Below are 16,472 nucleotides of genomic sequence, written 5' to 3' on the forward strand. Positions count from 1 at the left end.
CTTATGAACATTTTCTCTGTTGATTTTGTCGTATACTTGGGCCTGTACTTCAAGCCACTTCTGAAAATCAGAGACGGTTGGTTGATTTCCAAATGATGTTATTGTATACTCTGTCCATTTTATCAGAATATTATGTGGAATTTTTTCTTTTGCCTTTTTCATCAATGTTGAACTTTGCAAGTCGGCTTTGAAGCCTAAATATTCAAAAGCTTGCACTAATCGTTTGAGAAAAGAAGCAAAAGATACGAAACTCTGTTTGTTGTAGTCATTGTTCGGACGCCAGGCTTCCAGTTGATTGATGAAAGCATTCACAACAATGCTGGGATCTCCAAAGTGATCCATGAGCTCTTTCAAAGCAATTGCGTAGTAAGCTGGGTCACACGAGTAGGCTTGAATTTTTTCTTTGGCTTTTCCTACGACCGAGTTCTGTAAGTATGTTATACGGTGTGTATCCGTAAGGCTAGTATTATTGTGAACTAGGTTGAAAAAATTGTTTATCCACTCATGGTATTTCAGTGGGTTACCATTGAAATTTGATATTGTAATTGGTGGAAGTTTAATGGAATTTTTGTTTGTGGTTTGTAAATTAAAATTATTTTCAAACGGGATTGTTTCTGTTTGTATTTCAGTTCGTGGCTGAAACAGTTGCTTTCCAGAAAAAGACCAATTTGGAATTTGTTTCGAATTTCCCGAAATGTTTGGTTGGCTAATATATTGAGCAAAGGGGGGAAGAATGGCTGTTTGGTAGTTTGTAAAGGGATTTTCCGGAGTAAGCGGACAATTAGGTGGCTGAGATGATGTACAGCAAACAAGGTTGGTACCTTGGTTGTTGAGTGTTGTATTGGAGGGGAAAACAATTCCATTGTTTGGTTCTTCCGTTCGATTTCCATTGCTAAAATGAACTCCAGTTGGGTAAAGTGGGTTCTGAAATTGTTGGGAAACGTTTGTTTGCGCTACTGTTGGTAACGACATTGCTGACGCCAATTTAACGCTGTTCTGGTTTTCACTTATTGGAACAGCTGAAAATTGAGTGTTTGAAACAGTTTGAGCAGTTGCACTTTGATTGTTGTCAAAATGTAGGGGATTGTGTCGACTGTCTTCGTAACAATATGGATTTGGCGTGGTCTCATTTGTCACTCTATTTGTTCCTTTTTCTGAATGAAATTGACGCTGAAGCATTTGCTCATTCAAATTGCATGAACTTGATGTTTGGTATGTTTTGGTTTTGTTAACTGGACAGTTATGTTGAATTGAGTTTTGTAAATCTAATGCAAGACGTTGTATGCTTTGATCTTCACTTTTGTTATTTAAGGGAACAGAAGACTTTTCTTTTGGTCTAACTGTGGCATTTGCTGGTTGATTTATTGGCATTTCGGGCAATGTGATCAGCTTTGAACTAGAGAACTGGTTCAATTCTCCAATTGATGAGTGAATTAATTCCGGCTGGTTATCAATAGATTCAACAGGAAATAAGACTGCAGTTTGATTCATTGGAATGGAGGGTTGTTGAATTGAAGCAAACTGGTTGAAAGTGTTCTCTTGCTCTCTGAGAACAACTTTGTGTTCTGGGGATTGAGGATTACTCAAGACAAATCTGTCCTGAATGTTTGCTCTGGATAATAGGGTTGATGCTGGTGTTGGGGCTGCTAACAACGACATTGATTGATTTATGTGTTCAGCCGTCGTAAAATTTTTTACTGGTTCTTCAGTCAATTCTCTAGTATCCTGCGCAAATTGGCTGTTGCTCTGAAGGAATTTGGAGAGAAGGTTGGGTTTATTTTCTCCTTGCGGAAGGAAAAACGATGGTTTCGCCGGTCTTGGGGGCACTGGAGGGGAGACATCGCTGGCAGGGTTCTTTACTGTCATGTTGTTTTGCTCTGAGTTTTGGGAAACCGGTGTCAATCGATGCAACTCGAGTTGTCTTCTTGAGGACTGTGAGATGCAGCTGATGTCATCGCGCACTCGAGTCGATGATTGACTCAATTGACCATCATCGTCGAGACTGTTGACTTCTAGTTCCAATTTTTCTAGACGAGAGATCAAGTTCGATTGACGCTTCATGACCGAATTTATGCTACTGGAGCTTACTTTTTCAATCATGATGCTGTCAAGGTTTGTCTTCAGCTCTTCAACGCTCTCCTTGATTTTGTTGATCAACAAAGAAAGAGTGCGGAAGCTTTTTCTCTGCTCAACGGATATCTGTAAGAGATCAAGCTGATTTTTCATGTTGAGCTCAGTCATTTTGAACTTGTTCAATGCGTATTGTAACTTCTGGCTGTTTTCTTTTGTCATCCTAATGAACCGGCTGTAGTCAACTTGTAATGGTTCTGTTGTATTTAAAGTAAAGGTAAAGAACGGCTCGAAATTTACGGAGCGACGACTTTTTTGGTAAATTAAAAACCTCTTAAGTTTTTGTAGGCTAATCAGCCTAGCTCTTTTCGTTCAAAAGTAGCAACGCAAATTTTCACAAAAATAGGAATCCTAAAGGTGTTTTTTGGTGCTAAATCTAGCTAAAAATTTGCTGAAAAAAGGAAAAACTAAACGTTCGCGCGTGTGTACCGTTGATTTGTTGAACAGGACCAAATAATTGCTTTCAATTTTTTTTTACAGATATGACTTCGCAACGATTCGCCTGTAAATTTTAGTTCTCCCTTAAATAACAATCAAAGTACCAGAAAAAATTTTACTGAAGTGTTTTCTTTTTTTTTTCGTGTGGAGTTTTAGGAACAAATAAAACCAAACAATAAAACCTAAAACCAAACTAAATCTATATTGATACTTCTTCAAAGTAAGTTAACTTTTTTTAGAATTTAAAATGCGGTGCGACCAGGCAACGTGAGCTACAGACAAGCAGAGAAAACTGGTTGCTTAAAAGCTGGGTCTACTTTGAAGCTCTTTTCCAAGAAATTCTGTTTTGCGATTCTTATGAAGTTAAGGACAACTGCTACCATTAAACTGCTTGTATTTGTTTCTGGATATTATCTGCCACCTATGAATTGCTCATCTTTACTTTGGTGACTACTGCGACCCAACGGAAACACACTCCTCTTCAGTTGGTGACTACTGAGACCAAAGGGGGAAAAGGGACTTCTTTGGGCAACTTCTGAGACCGCGGACAAAAAAGAAGAGACGTTTGAATTTTGCAACTTCAAGGGACTATATGCGTGGATGAATTTGAGTGGGGAATTATTCGAGAGCTTTTGATTTACTTCTTTTTGAGATCTTATCTTCTCTTTTATTTCTCTTGAGAAGTTATTTTCAGTGTATACTACTCAATTAGCTAGATGCGCGGCTAGTAGTATGCAAAATGAAAACAAAATAAGTGTAAATGTCGGGTGCTCTTAGGAAAGCATACTACCCCATTAACTAGGCTCGCGGCTAGTAGTATGCAATTAAGATCAATTAAGAAAACACAAACCTCTTTGCAGGTTTTTTTTTTTTTTTGTCAGAAGCTTTTCAGTAATTTTCTGTCTGTTGTTTTCGGTTTTGCAGAATGGTTATATAGTTTTTCAGCTTGTTTTTTAATGATCTGCGGAGGTATATAAAATAGCTCTTTTTTGAAAATTGATTGATTTTTTCTTCAATAAGAAAAAAAACGTTAGAAAAACGTTTTTTGATTTTTATATAACAGAGAAACAATTTTGCCAATTTTCTGTTGCTTCTTTGCAGTTTTGAATTAAATGAAATAAATTTTCCGATTATTTTCAAACAAACGGAAGGAGCTATTTCGAACGTGTTCTTGTTATCTACTGAAAATTTCCAATAAACATTAGAAAAATGTTTTTTTTTTTTTTGAGTTTTTTGAGTAAAAGAAGCAAATTTGCAAATTTCAAGTTGCCTCTTTATAAGTTTGTATTTTCAATCAACTGATTTTGAGACTTGTTTTCCAACAAAACCAGGGGAGCTAATCAATGGGTTTCAGTGGAACTATTAAATGTTTTATTCAAAACGTTAGGAAAACGTTTTTTGAATTTTTTGATTCAAAGAAGCAATTTTTGTCAAAATTGAGTTGCTTCTTTACAAAATTGCGAAATCGATAAACTGATTTTAAAGCTTATTTTCCAACAAACTCAGGGGGGCTAATCAATGGGTTTTTTGAATTTATTAAAAGGTTTTCCCTAAAACGTTAGAAAAACGTTTTTTGATTTTTTGTAGGGAAGCAAATTTTGTCAAAATTGAGTTGCTTCTTTACAAAATTGCGAAATCGATAAACTGATTTTGAAGCTTATTTTCCAACAAACCCAGGGGGGCTAATCAATGGGTTTTTTGGATTTATTAAAAGGTTTTCACTAAAACGTTAGAAAAACGTTTTTTGATTTTTTGTAGTCAAGGAAGCAAATTTTGTCAAAATTGAGTTGCTTCTTTACAAAATTGCGAAATCGATAAACTGATTTTGAAGCTTATTTTCCAACAAACCCAGGGGGGCTAATCAATGGGTTTTTTGGATTTATTAAAAGGTTTTCCCTAAAACGTTAGAAAAACGTTTTTTGATTTTTTGTAGTCAAGGAAGCAAATTTTGTCAAAATTGAGTTGCTTCTTTACAAAATTGCGAAATCGATAAACTGATTTTGAAGCTTATTTTCCAACAAACCCAGGGGGGCTAATCAATGGGTTTTTTGGATTTATTAAAAGGTTTTCCCTAAAACGTTAGAAAAACGTTTTTTGATTTTTTGTAGTCAAGGAAGCAAATTTTGTCAAAATTGAGTTGCTTCTTTACAAAATTGCGAAATCGATAAACTGATTTTGAAGCTTATTTTCCAACAAACCCAGGGGGGCTAATCAATGGGTTTTTTGGATTTATTAAAAGGTTTTCACTAAAACGTTAGAAAAACGTTTTTTGATTTTTGACGCTCAAAAAAGCACTTTTGCGACTTTCTCATTTTTGAGCAAAAATTTTACATAAGGTGTTGAACCAAAATAAAGTTGATTTTAAGTCCAACTGAAGTGTTCCATTCAAATAAAAATTTTACTTTCATGTAGATTTTTTGCGACAAATTGAGAAAATTGCTTTTGAGTTTTTCCGATGCAAAAAACGCTATATCGTTTTTTCGGGCAATTTGTGTTTTTTTTTCGTTAATTGCTGACTTGTAGTTGCTCACGGCTATTTCTTTCATAAACCGTCTACCAAAAGCTCGTTGGGGGACAATTTTTGTGTGTTTGAGATTTTTTGTCGCAAAAAAAATCACGTTTTTTTGGATACGTCTAACCGGGGAAAGGACTTCTAAGGTGACGTCTGGAACCTCGGGCGATCATCTCTTGGTGACGTCTGTAACCAAAAAAATGCCAGGCCTTCTTGGTCGGGTGACGTCTGAAAACCCTTGAAAAAAAAAAACTCTTCGTCTTTGGTTGGCTCGTCTGCAATAAGAAACTGTCGTAGTCTTAGATATTAGTCTTGGGGTGTGCTCATGCCCCCTCTTTGTTTAAAAAAAAAAATTAAATTTAATTCAGAAGGTTTTATGTCCTTATTATCAAGGCGGATGGTCGCCAAAATTATGTTTTAAAACATATCTCTAGTCTAATCATTTCTTAATTTGTTAAAAGAGCACGTCTAAGTTTCACGTTGTTGGACAAAAGAGTCAAGTTTTTTGTTGCAATTTTGGCGGTTTTTGAATCATCTTGAAAGTTGCAATAACATTGGCAACAACGTCAATCAGACCTTGATTAATGTCTGCTTCAATTTCTTCTAAGTTGGTTAGTTTGCTGGACACATAATGAATTGTGGACGTTTAATTATTTATCTTCTCAGAAAGTAAAAAGAGTGAGCTTTTTCAAATAAACTGAAAAACAGAAATAAATAATTACACTCCTCGTTGATTATTTAGGTATTCAATTTTAATCGTCAAGTTTTGACACGACATTTTGGAATAATTGACGGCCATTTCCTTGAAGATTTCAGATAAAAACAATCAGTTTCTCCTTGGAAGTAAGTTGGCCTTATATTTCCTCTTGTGAACATAAATTTGTGAAATTTGATTTCAACAAGATTTTATAGCTCCTTTTTAATAATTTTTCTTCAATTATTTAATATAATCTTTCCAAGGCATAATATAATGGCATAAATTGTCAGTTACAATGAACGGTAAGATGTGTTTTAACTGTTTAAGAATAACTCTTAGCTTCTCGGTGGTCCCTCCAATTGGTAGATATCTTAAGATAAAGTTTCCAATTGAAACATCTGGCAGCTATATTCTACCGCTATAACTGAGCATCCTGCTGTGTCTGATTTTTATGTAGTTGCTACTTTCTTATTAGGTGAGTTTTCTCCCTGTACACCAGCTAACACGCACTGTGGTTGAGCTTTTCTGTTGTGGCATCTTTACCAGCCTACTGTCTTGCATCATCTGTTACAACCACTCATTGGTGGCCTAACCACATTTTAAATGCTGTATAAACTGCTTCAGAACATATTTCTGATCTTGCTTCACTATAACGCTGTGATCATTATGCACATGTCTGTTCATCTCATATTTGGTGCAAACATGCGACTTAAAGTAATCATAGAGCAATTTAAAATGTAATTTTTTAATACAGATTTTACTTATGTATCAATTTTGTACGGCTAATTCACCGTCTTTGGTTTCGTAATCCACTCCTTTCTGTCTTTGAATTTTAGCCTCTGTAAGTTTTCTTAGAGCTCTCAACCAATATTTTCAATACACCTTCCGGTTTTTCCAGACGGAAAGCAGCTTATGGTCTTGCAAATTTTGTGGCCTTACCCACAATTTCAAAATCACTGTCTTTTAGAGGGATGGTTTTGCTCAATTTCTTAGCTAGTATCACCGGTTTGTCGCTGATCTTCATTACCACTCGACGTTCCAAATTAAACACCGCATTCAGTTTATCGATATAAGCATTTTTTGTGATTCACTTACTTGCCTTACAGTGGAAGAAAACTGACAAAAAACTTTTTTAGAACAAAAATTTTTGGAAAAATAACTGCTGAAATTGTCAGCTAAATTGACCTCTTTTTACTATGAGAAGCTAAATAAAAACTACGACTACCAGCTAAATCGATATTTTGACCAATGAATGGAAAACTGACAAAGGTATTTTAAAAGCATGAATTGTTAGAAAAAAACAACCAAGACTGCCAACTAAGTCGACCTTCGATGACCATTAGCAATGAATGCAAGCTAACAAAACTTTAAAAACAGAAGTATATAAAATAAATGTTTCATCTTTCTTTGTTTTATCATCTCTCGACATTTTTGAAACAAATACGGCTATGTAAAATTCTGAATCCTTACACATTGTTTTGAACCATGAAAACTAAAAAAAAACAAAAAAAGGATCAAAACTTTTGCTGACAATTTTTTTTTTACAAATTTGCAACATTTAATATTAATTTGTTCAAAGATGTTCAAACGTAGATTTCTTCAAGACTTGTGAGCTATCATTTTTTTATTGACACATTAAATTCAGATATACCCAAACCTCACAACAATAGCAAAAAACAACAATAATTAGAGTTTATCCCCTCCGGTTTTTTAGATTATCCCCTTCAAGTTCTGAACATATCTTAAAAAAAGAAAATGCATCAATGCTTTTCAATTTTTTTTAATTTTTTTTTAAATATCAATCTGTTTCCCAAGGCTCTAGTGGTGCGCTAGTGGTTAATGAAACTTTGAAAAGAAAGGTTTGATTTTGTTAACGTGGTAAAATCTTGTGTAACAACGCGGCTTGTGGTATATGAAATTGAAAAAGTTGCAACTTCACCAGAACTTTGGTGCAACGATAGCATGCATTGGCGGGGTTTTGGATAGTTGGTTCGAGTCCTCTAAGCTTTGAGTCTTTGCAGTATAGCAGTATTAGGAGCCAATAGAACAGTTGGTTTCCTAAACTTGCGTGGAAACAATCAGCGAGGCTGGTTTTATCTGTGTATTTGATCTGTGTACTTTAAGATAAAGTCTGGAAGCTGATATGTCAGCAATATTACGTTTTTTTTGTTGTGTTACGTCAACTATTTCTTCTCACAACTAAGTTCTGTTATCAAAACTGTTTGTTATAAAACGCTACCTTGATGTCTGGGTTTGTCCTGATTATCTTTGAAAACCGAAAATATCAATACGCTTGCTCCTGCACAATTTCGATATAGCTTTCGCTTTTATTGCTTTAGTTCGTACTTTAATGCAACTATTTCCTGTGATGCATGACTAATTTCTCATTGCAAACCAATGGTGACTTGGTGACTTCACATTTTTAGCAACGGAAGACGTAGTAAAAAGTCTTTTTGAAATGCATGGTATCCAATAAATTTCAATGTCAAACTTTTTCACCGTTTTCTAAAAGCAAATATTTCTTCTGAAACAATATTTTTTTTCAAAAATTGTAAAAAAAAGATTGTTGTGGTTTTCATGGGTTTTCATCTATTGCTTGTGTATGTAAGCTTGTGCGTCAGAGGAAAATTTTGATTTTTCAACATACAGTTCATAGACTTTGACCTTTTGATCTCTGGGAAAAATTATTGATTAGATGCGTAAAAAAGTGTAATTTTAAAGAAGAGAAACAGCCTAGCTCGAATATTTTCTTCTCATTTTCTTTAAACATTTTGCCACAATGGGAGCGCTCTGCTGGTGCCGATTGTATTTATGTATACGTCGTCACCGAAGTTGCTCAAAAGGTCAAAATTAGTTCACGTTTTTAGAAACTTTTTAAATTTTTCCTGACGAAGAAAAGAACTTGCGCAAAAAAGTGGACTCTATTCTGTTTTGGGCCCCCAGTGTTTTCTGTGCCCCACTTTTAACACAAAAATTATGTGCTGTTATATAGCACTTTAATTATGTCTAAAATAGGAATTGTGCCAGTTATATGTCCACTAAACTGGGGGGGGGGGGGGGGGGGGGGGTAGAATAGATCCGAAAAGTGCCCTTGCATTGAAACAATGCCAAAAACCAGACAGAAAGACCTTATTAAGCCCAAGCTCCAAATGAGCATCTTTTCCTTCAGTTGAGCATCTTTTCCGGCAACAGTATATCCTTTTCTCTGAAATGATTTTCTATAGATAGTTTAAATGACTACAATATTTCAGGAGTTTTTTCAATGCTCACAAAAATTTTGACCTATTAAACTAAACTTTTATATCAAACTTGGTTATAGTTTAATGGTTCACTTCTTTTTCACGGTAACATAAGTTGTAACTTCGAGACGTGCCGTAGGAAACTTAGCTCATTTTGTGACCGACGCTTGCGATTTTTTCACAAAGACCAAAATGAACCCTTAAATTAACCCTAAAAGTTACTAGGTTCTTACTTTAACCGATGAATGCACTTTAGATGTGCAATGTACTTGAAGGAATGTATTTATTGATTTTCTAATTCACTAGACGCCATAAATTCTAGATTTTAAGTCATCTTAATCAAGACATTGCAGCTTCTTTGAGGGTTATTAGTGTACTTAGTAGTATTCATCTTGTATCTTTTAAACAAGGGCGCCATTTTCGATTCACTTACAGAAAGCTAAGACGCTTTTTTCCCTTGAATTGGAGTTTACTGCTGAGCGAAATTAGAAATAGATTTTGTTTGTTTAGAAATCGCTGGAAGAGTTGTTGTTGAGGTTATCAGGTATAATTTTGTGCGAATATTTACTTCTATATGGCTGTGTGAGGGTTGTTTACTCAGAACAGGGAAGAGGTTAGTCAAATATGAAGAAAGTTAAACTTACACACATATGAATATACACATTTTGCACCACTGATCCAAAAATGGGAAGTAAAAGCAATGCAGCGTTTTGTAACTTTCTCACAAATTCCAGTGAAAATAGAGCGTAAAGGTTTTTTCATACCCCGGCTCGCCGCTCCCTTGGTTCCATACAATGATCATATATGATGTCATACAAATCATAACGTATTTCCTAGTACGATCCTTAAATGGAACATAGGCAACCATATATGATCCTTGAATGAGACCAAGGAAATCATATGTGATCCTTGCGTTAATTAAAGGGAATAGGACACTATTGGGCGTTATTGTGCGGCAATTACCAGCCGAAAGTGTAAGAAAAAAATCATTTATGATTCTTGTATAAAATCGAGGAAATCATGTATGATTCTTGTATAAAATCTGGGAAACAATATATGATCCTTGTACAGTTCCTAGGAAATCATATATGATCCTTCTACTGTGGCGAGGAAATCATAAAAGATAAAATACCGACATTATCATCGCATGGGGGAGCAAATATGGTAGTTGTACGGTTGCGACAAAATTGTATATGACTGTTTTACAATTTTGAGGACATCAAAAAATCATTGTAAGACTATCCAGCTTCAAAACAAAATCTACATTGACCAAAAGCACTGTATAAGTTATACGTACATTTCTATGGATTTATTGAATTTTGAAATTTTTAACCCACTGTAACCAATAACTTTTTACACCAATAAACACATACAAACTTGTCGGCAGCTAACTACTCATTCAGAGTTCATTTTTGTAGCCATCTGATTTTATTTTTTATTCTAATATAAAAAATAAAAAAGTTTGAAATTAGGATATAAATGAATGGACATTTTAATTTGCTTAAGTCTAATTAGTGAAACAAGGAAAAAAATCATTCAACAATGCGCAGTTTGTTAGCAAAAAACAGAGAAGTTTTTTAGAAGCCCAATTCACAAATTTGGAGCAAAATTTGGAGCAATTTAGTGCAAATGTTGACGTACTCACTCAGCTCATTTCAGAAAACAACAGCATATTATAAAACATACAAAACATTTGAGGCTGATCAGAGAACCTAATGTAACGCATGAGGCTTTGTTTGCTAAGTTTGAAGAACAGTTTTTAATTGACATATTAAATGTTGTCGTATCAAGTGGTATCTTCAAAGAATTGAAGTCTGTAAAACTTTGGTGGAATCCAAAATTTTTTCAAAAAAGTAACAGTTTACGTGAAAACCAGATACCCAGGCAGGTATGACATCAAAAAACAAAATGGCAGCCTTATTAAATTTGTTAAAATAACAATCGTTTTTTTTTCATTGCTTATATTATGAGTTAAAATACAACACGACTCTGACGATTAAATTGACTGAAGGTTGCTTTTCTAAATTCAGTATTTTTATTTCCCTACCTCACTCCCTCCTTCCCTCCCATGTTGTTTTTGTAGTGAAGTTGAAGCTTCGGCTACTGGGTGAAGCTAACACTTCGTCTTCAAAAACAAAGTCTTGTTGTTTCTGCACTAGCTGCAATCACAAGCTTTTTGCCATGTTCAGATGTTATTTTTCGAAAATTTGCAAAAGGCTTTTTATCATAATCAGGAGTCGGTTCTTTAGACAAGAAAGCTTGGTAAATCCGACCTGTTTGCTTGAACGATTCATCGTTTGGCTTTTTCGGAAAAGTATTTCACCAAAAAATTTGTAGGTTATTCCTAGGGGATAAAATTGGTTCGCAAATTCTGTTCTGAACCTCGTACTTTGGAGGCGTCACTGTTCTAAAAACTTCATCTTTCAGTTGTTTTTCAGCAAAAAAACGGTCATTAAGCTGCTTAACATAGGCAATGGCAAAATGTTGATTTTCAAGAGCTGATGTACACAGGATTCTGTATTGTTTCCATTTATCCACCGGAACTCTCTTCTGAAGTCTTTCGAGAGATGTCATATCAGTTCTCGAAAAAGGGGCGCTGTGAAATCCTTACTTGAGAACAGGGATCCGCAAAGGTTTGTAATGGGCCAGTTTCGTAGCCATTTTGAGCTTAATGGAGACATTTCCCCTGAGAAAATAACAGACACTAATCGTTTTCCTTAGTCTAGTAAGGAAATGGTTCTGCCAGTTCATGTCAGCATTCTTGTTAGTTCCTAGGTTTGGTGGAGCTGCTCAACTTGGAGGAAAAAGTGGCTTTGCAAAACTTGGAAAGCTATTTGGCAGCATTTTTCGACAGTTAAATCCATTTTTTGTCCTTGACCAAAAAGTTAAGGGAATGAAGATCCCTAAAGTTTTTTTAAAGATAACAATCATTAATTTGCTAAGACTCCGGTAGAAAAATTTCAGAAAAACATTTATCTTTCAGATGACTTGAGTTGAGACTCTAAAATTCGTCAGGATTGGTTTATCGCATTGTACATCGTCAAAATTGGAAGTTTTCAAGAGTGAAATAATTGAATGAAAGAACTAGTTAAACATGTCTTTTCCCTGACTGGTTGATGTACAGCTATTTCCGTTTCTCATCATTACTTTTGGTACACCTCACAATTTGTTTTAAGCGTTTATAATGTTTGAAAATCAAGTCAATGTCCCGTTGATACACCAAAGACTGTTAATACACCAGACGGTCAACCTCAGCAGATTCACTAACGATGGACTTGGTCTCCACTACCTCCCTTTTTCGGTAACTGGTTGGATTTTCCAGTAACCATTTATTTTGAGTGTTCCGTCTTTTCATCAGATTTGTGGTGCTAGAAGTTATCCCTGGGGGAGACTGCCTGTGGCGAGATTTTTTTACGAACTCCAAACTTAATCAAGTCCTTAAAATACTGGTCGAACTATTTACCCATCTTTTTAATGTTCATGTTGCAGATTAGTGTAAAAAGTTTGTAAAATATCATTTCTTCAATAAGCTCAAATTCGGCCCTAACAAAAGTGTGAAAGCTTTCAATGGTATGTTTTGGCACGCAATGTGATCGTTCCTTGAGATGGGATATGGCATTGTGCTCGGGGCAATCGCATACTCTCAGCAAATGGTCATTCGGTACAAATTGAAAAGCAGTTCTAGCAGTCTCTTTGATGTGGCCTTCTTTTGAAATTGCACGGCTTGTGCAATTCCGATAGAAGGCCACATCAAGATGACTGCTAGACCTGGTTTTCAGTTCAACTGTTGGCTTCAATAGATATTTGTCGAATAACTCAGAAATTGTTTTTTCGGATTAACCAGTGCTAATTAGTGTCATCCAAATGGTGTTAGGACAATAGATCTGTCCACAAACTATAAGAGGATCCTTTTGGAAAAAATTATTAAAATTTTTGTTAAAATCCTCCTCGGAGTATCTGAATCTGCTTGTCTTTGATAGATTATAAAATCGACAATTAGTAATCTGTTCCTTATTTAAGGTTACTCATTAAATGCTACATAAGAATCCAGTCTAGGTTTAGCTCATGAGATTCAAAGCAACTCTTTACGGCAATTAGGAAACCACAACGCGATGCGAGCTTTTTTGTTAGCAACTAATCAAGAAGATCTATAAATCGAGAATTTATCTAGGAGTCCCTCAGACGAGGTGATTATTGAGTTCAGCCAAGTTTTTTTGAGACCTACGTTGTTTTTCTTCTCGGTTAGAATTGCGTTTGCTAGTTTCGCTCCGTCCCTCCCTCTTTCCCTCCGTCCCCTCATTCACCCTCACTATCTCCCTCCCTCTCTCTATCTTAACCTCTCTTGCTCTTGTACTTTTTTCGAAAAACTCTCTTGTCACTTGATTCCTTAAAAATATGCATGCTCAGAGTAGTTGCAAGAGAATATGCCTCATAATCTACGCTCTAGACCTATTTCGCGTGATTTAATTTGAGAATTTTTTTCCTCTGATGAATTATTACACATTTTTTGTATCAACCAGCACATGAGAAAAATCAACCCTTGGGAAGAACCGGTTTAACCCGGAACTTACTTCTTCATTCTCTTTTTTTAACTTGTTCTCAAGCTAATTCAAGAAATCGCAAAAAAAAGAAAATTTCTATGAACGCTCAGTATGGCTTAGGTTTAGAAACCCAAAGTGCTTACTTGAGTCTAGTTTGAGCCATATTCTGAACTCAGTCCGCAGCGTATCAAGTATTGCAACTTTTGCATCAAACTTAAGATAAACTTCAGATAACAAATAACAGTTGGATAAGTTCAACAAAGAAAAGTCACAAAAAGAAACAACTAAACTCTTCTGTAATTGGTCGCTTATGAAATAGAATTTACGGAAAAGGAGGTTAAAACAGTTGCAACCGTTTTTTTAATTTTTCTTGTATTTTTGCAATTTCTCGAGTTATTAATGAGCATCATTAGTTTTAGCATTCCTTTAATTGAAATTTTATGTATTTTTTCACAAAAAATCACGCGAAATTTTACTTCTTTGCAGTTGAGATTTGTTTTTTTTTCAGTGAAAAATCATATGAAATTTTTTGTAAACCATACGAAAGGAGTAATGCCCAACCCAAATTTCATGTGTAAAAATACATGAAAAATCTTGCAGTATAGCCAGTTTTGTCGAGGGACATTTTTACTCAAAAATTGTGTGTCGACACGAGATTTTTCCTTTGATTTAGCACGATAGATATTAAGTGTGTACTACTGACCCTTCTCAATGGGTGACAGTTTTTAGGAGTACGGTTTCCCACATTTAAGTTACAATGAGATCTTAAAATCAGTAACTGAAACCAAAGTTTGGCTCTCAACTTGTTTGTTTGATGATTATATACAAGCCATCAAGTCGTAACCACCGACCAATTAATGGAAAACGAAGCATAGCATTAACTTCTTGGCAAAAGAGCTGGAAACAAAAAATAATAGATTTTGAGGACCTTGACAACTGTTCCATATAGCCACAAAAACAGCGTAAGATTCACAACATTGCTCATTTAATTGGGCATAAGGGAACAAATCGATCTATTAAAAAAATTTCATATTGTAACTAATGTCTTGAGAACAATATCAGATATTTACTTCATAGACTTCGTCCGAAATGTCAAAATTTGGCGACAGCCTTAAATGTTCGTACCATTCATACCTAGTCTGGTTTTTACCATTCAACAATTATTGATTAATATTAACGTACAATAGCACAAAATAGACCAATCATGCGTGACTTCACGCCATGATCAATTATTCAAAATGCGCGTCTTTTTTAGTAACAAGTATGTGGGGCACTTAAAATTGAGTGCTTTTGCCTGCTTGATGGGAAAGAATGTGTCAAAAACGGCCTACTGATTTGAAACAGTGCTTGAAAATGCTCTCACCCATAATTCTTGCCCACACTTGACGGTAAAATTTTATTTGGGTACCAGTCGCTTTAATGCAAATATGATCAGTCAACAATCCATTAGAAAGAAATCTTTCATTTATGCAGATACAGGTAAAGTTTTTTGGGTTGAATTTTTGGAAAAGTTATTTGAATTTGCTGCAATTATCAAATTATCACCCTGCAAAATTCTGATCAATCCAATATGAGATTTGAGACCTGTTCTGTTTCAGTCTTCATCAACCCCCCCCCCCCCCCGTCCCGCCCATTTACTGCAATTTGCTGTAATGGGATGGGACGCTACCGTTTTATCTCAACTGAAATTGCACTGAGTTGCCCGATCAAACGAATGTAGATATAATTTTGTCACTTTGATTTTAAAGGTCGCTAGTCAAGTCTGCGTTGACTGTGGCGATATAACTGATGTGGATAGACTGTGTCTGATTTAAAATATTTTCGTTATTGATTTTTAAAGCGTCCATGGATAAGAAAGAAGTTCAATTTTACGCTGCTAATTTAGTCTTTTTGAAAACATGCTTTTGCCATACTTCTCGCGAGAAGCTTTCTAGGTTTATCTGAGAAACAAAATCAAAATGGTGGAGCGCATAAATTTTCAGAAAGGCTTACTTTGTTTTAGAAAAGGAACTCTAGATTTCTTTTGTAGTATATGGCTGTGTTGCATAGTAGAGAAGAAATGTTAAGATAGTGATCTGATAAAACGGAAAAATTTGCAAGAAAAGAAATCTGTTTCAGATAAACTAGCGATAGAAAATGTGTAATGAAATTTAATTCGTAACAAGTAGGCTCAGTAATGTGCTTACGAACATAATATTCCAACCCCGCTCAAGCACATTTTTGACTTAATTGGCTACCAAATGGTGAAGAGATCAAAAATTTTCAAAAACATATATCGTTCAATAAACAACTAATGGAAAAAAAGTCACGTTAGAGGTTCAATGAAACTTGTTAATAAGACCACTAGAAAAAACAACCATAAAAAAACAATAATTCCGACCAAAACTTTATGACAATAGTAAAAAATCGTAACAAAATCAAACTCACATCAGACAAAACCTGAACCAAAAAAAATTAACCTATATTAACCTGTCCTCAATCGACTGGGTAGCAGGTCGACAAAAAAGACCAAACAATTGAGAAGCTCAAAATATGTTTATCTTCCTGAAAACAATTAATACATCAAAGTGACGATTGTTATTAGATATCAGTTGAAATCACTGAAAGGTTTATTTATATCTTCATATGAAGCAATTGAGACCTGTCATTATCCAGTGTGCGTCATTCTATTACAAAATCAAAGACAGATACCGGCAAAAATTAAAAACTTCATTTTAATTTTGCGAAAAAATTGCAGTGGAGCCATTAAAACTCAATTTATAAAATTCAATTGCGCAATATTACAAAGCCAATTTGAAAAGAGAACATGGATCCTTTAAAATGTACAAATACTAAAAAATCTCACTCTATGAACATTTTATGCAATCTCGTAGTAATAGTAGTAACAAAGCTGAAAAACAAATGGCTGAAACCAA

At 34.9% G+C, this 16,472-nt stretch overlaps 1 protein-coding gene across 4 annotated transcripts in view; it reads left to right on the forward strand.

Moving 5' to 3' along the window:
• Positions 1-16,472, forward strand: part of LOC142350890 (uncharacterized) — an 84,645-nt gene that overhangs the window by 32,759 nt on the left and 35,414 nt on the right. The window contains exon 1 of one of the 4 annotated variants that reach the window (XM_075402903.1): positions 9,474-9,629. The exons of 2 other annotated variants lie outside the window; for them this stretch is intronic. The gene's annotated coding sequence lies outside the window, so the exon portion shown is untranslated. Of the gene's footprint in view, positions 1-9,473; positions 9,630-14,940; positions 15,037-16,472 lie in introns of those variants that run through there. One more of the 4 variants, XM_075402926.1, reaches the window with a different exon arrangement.

This window comes from Convolutriloba macropyga, chromosome 1 (genome assembly GCF_964194025.1).
Source record: "Convolutriloba macropyga chromosome 1, txConMacr16.3, whole genome shotgun sequence".
In the NCBI taxonomy this organism is placed as follows: domain Eukaryota; kingdom Metazoa; phylum Xenacoelomorpha; order Acoela; family Convolutidae; genus Convolutriloba; species Convolutriloba macropyga.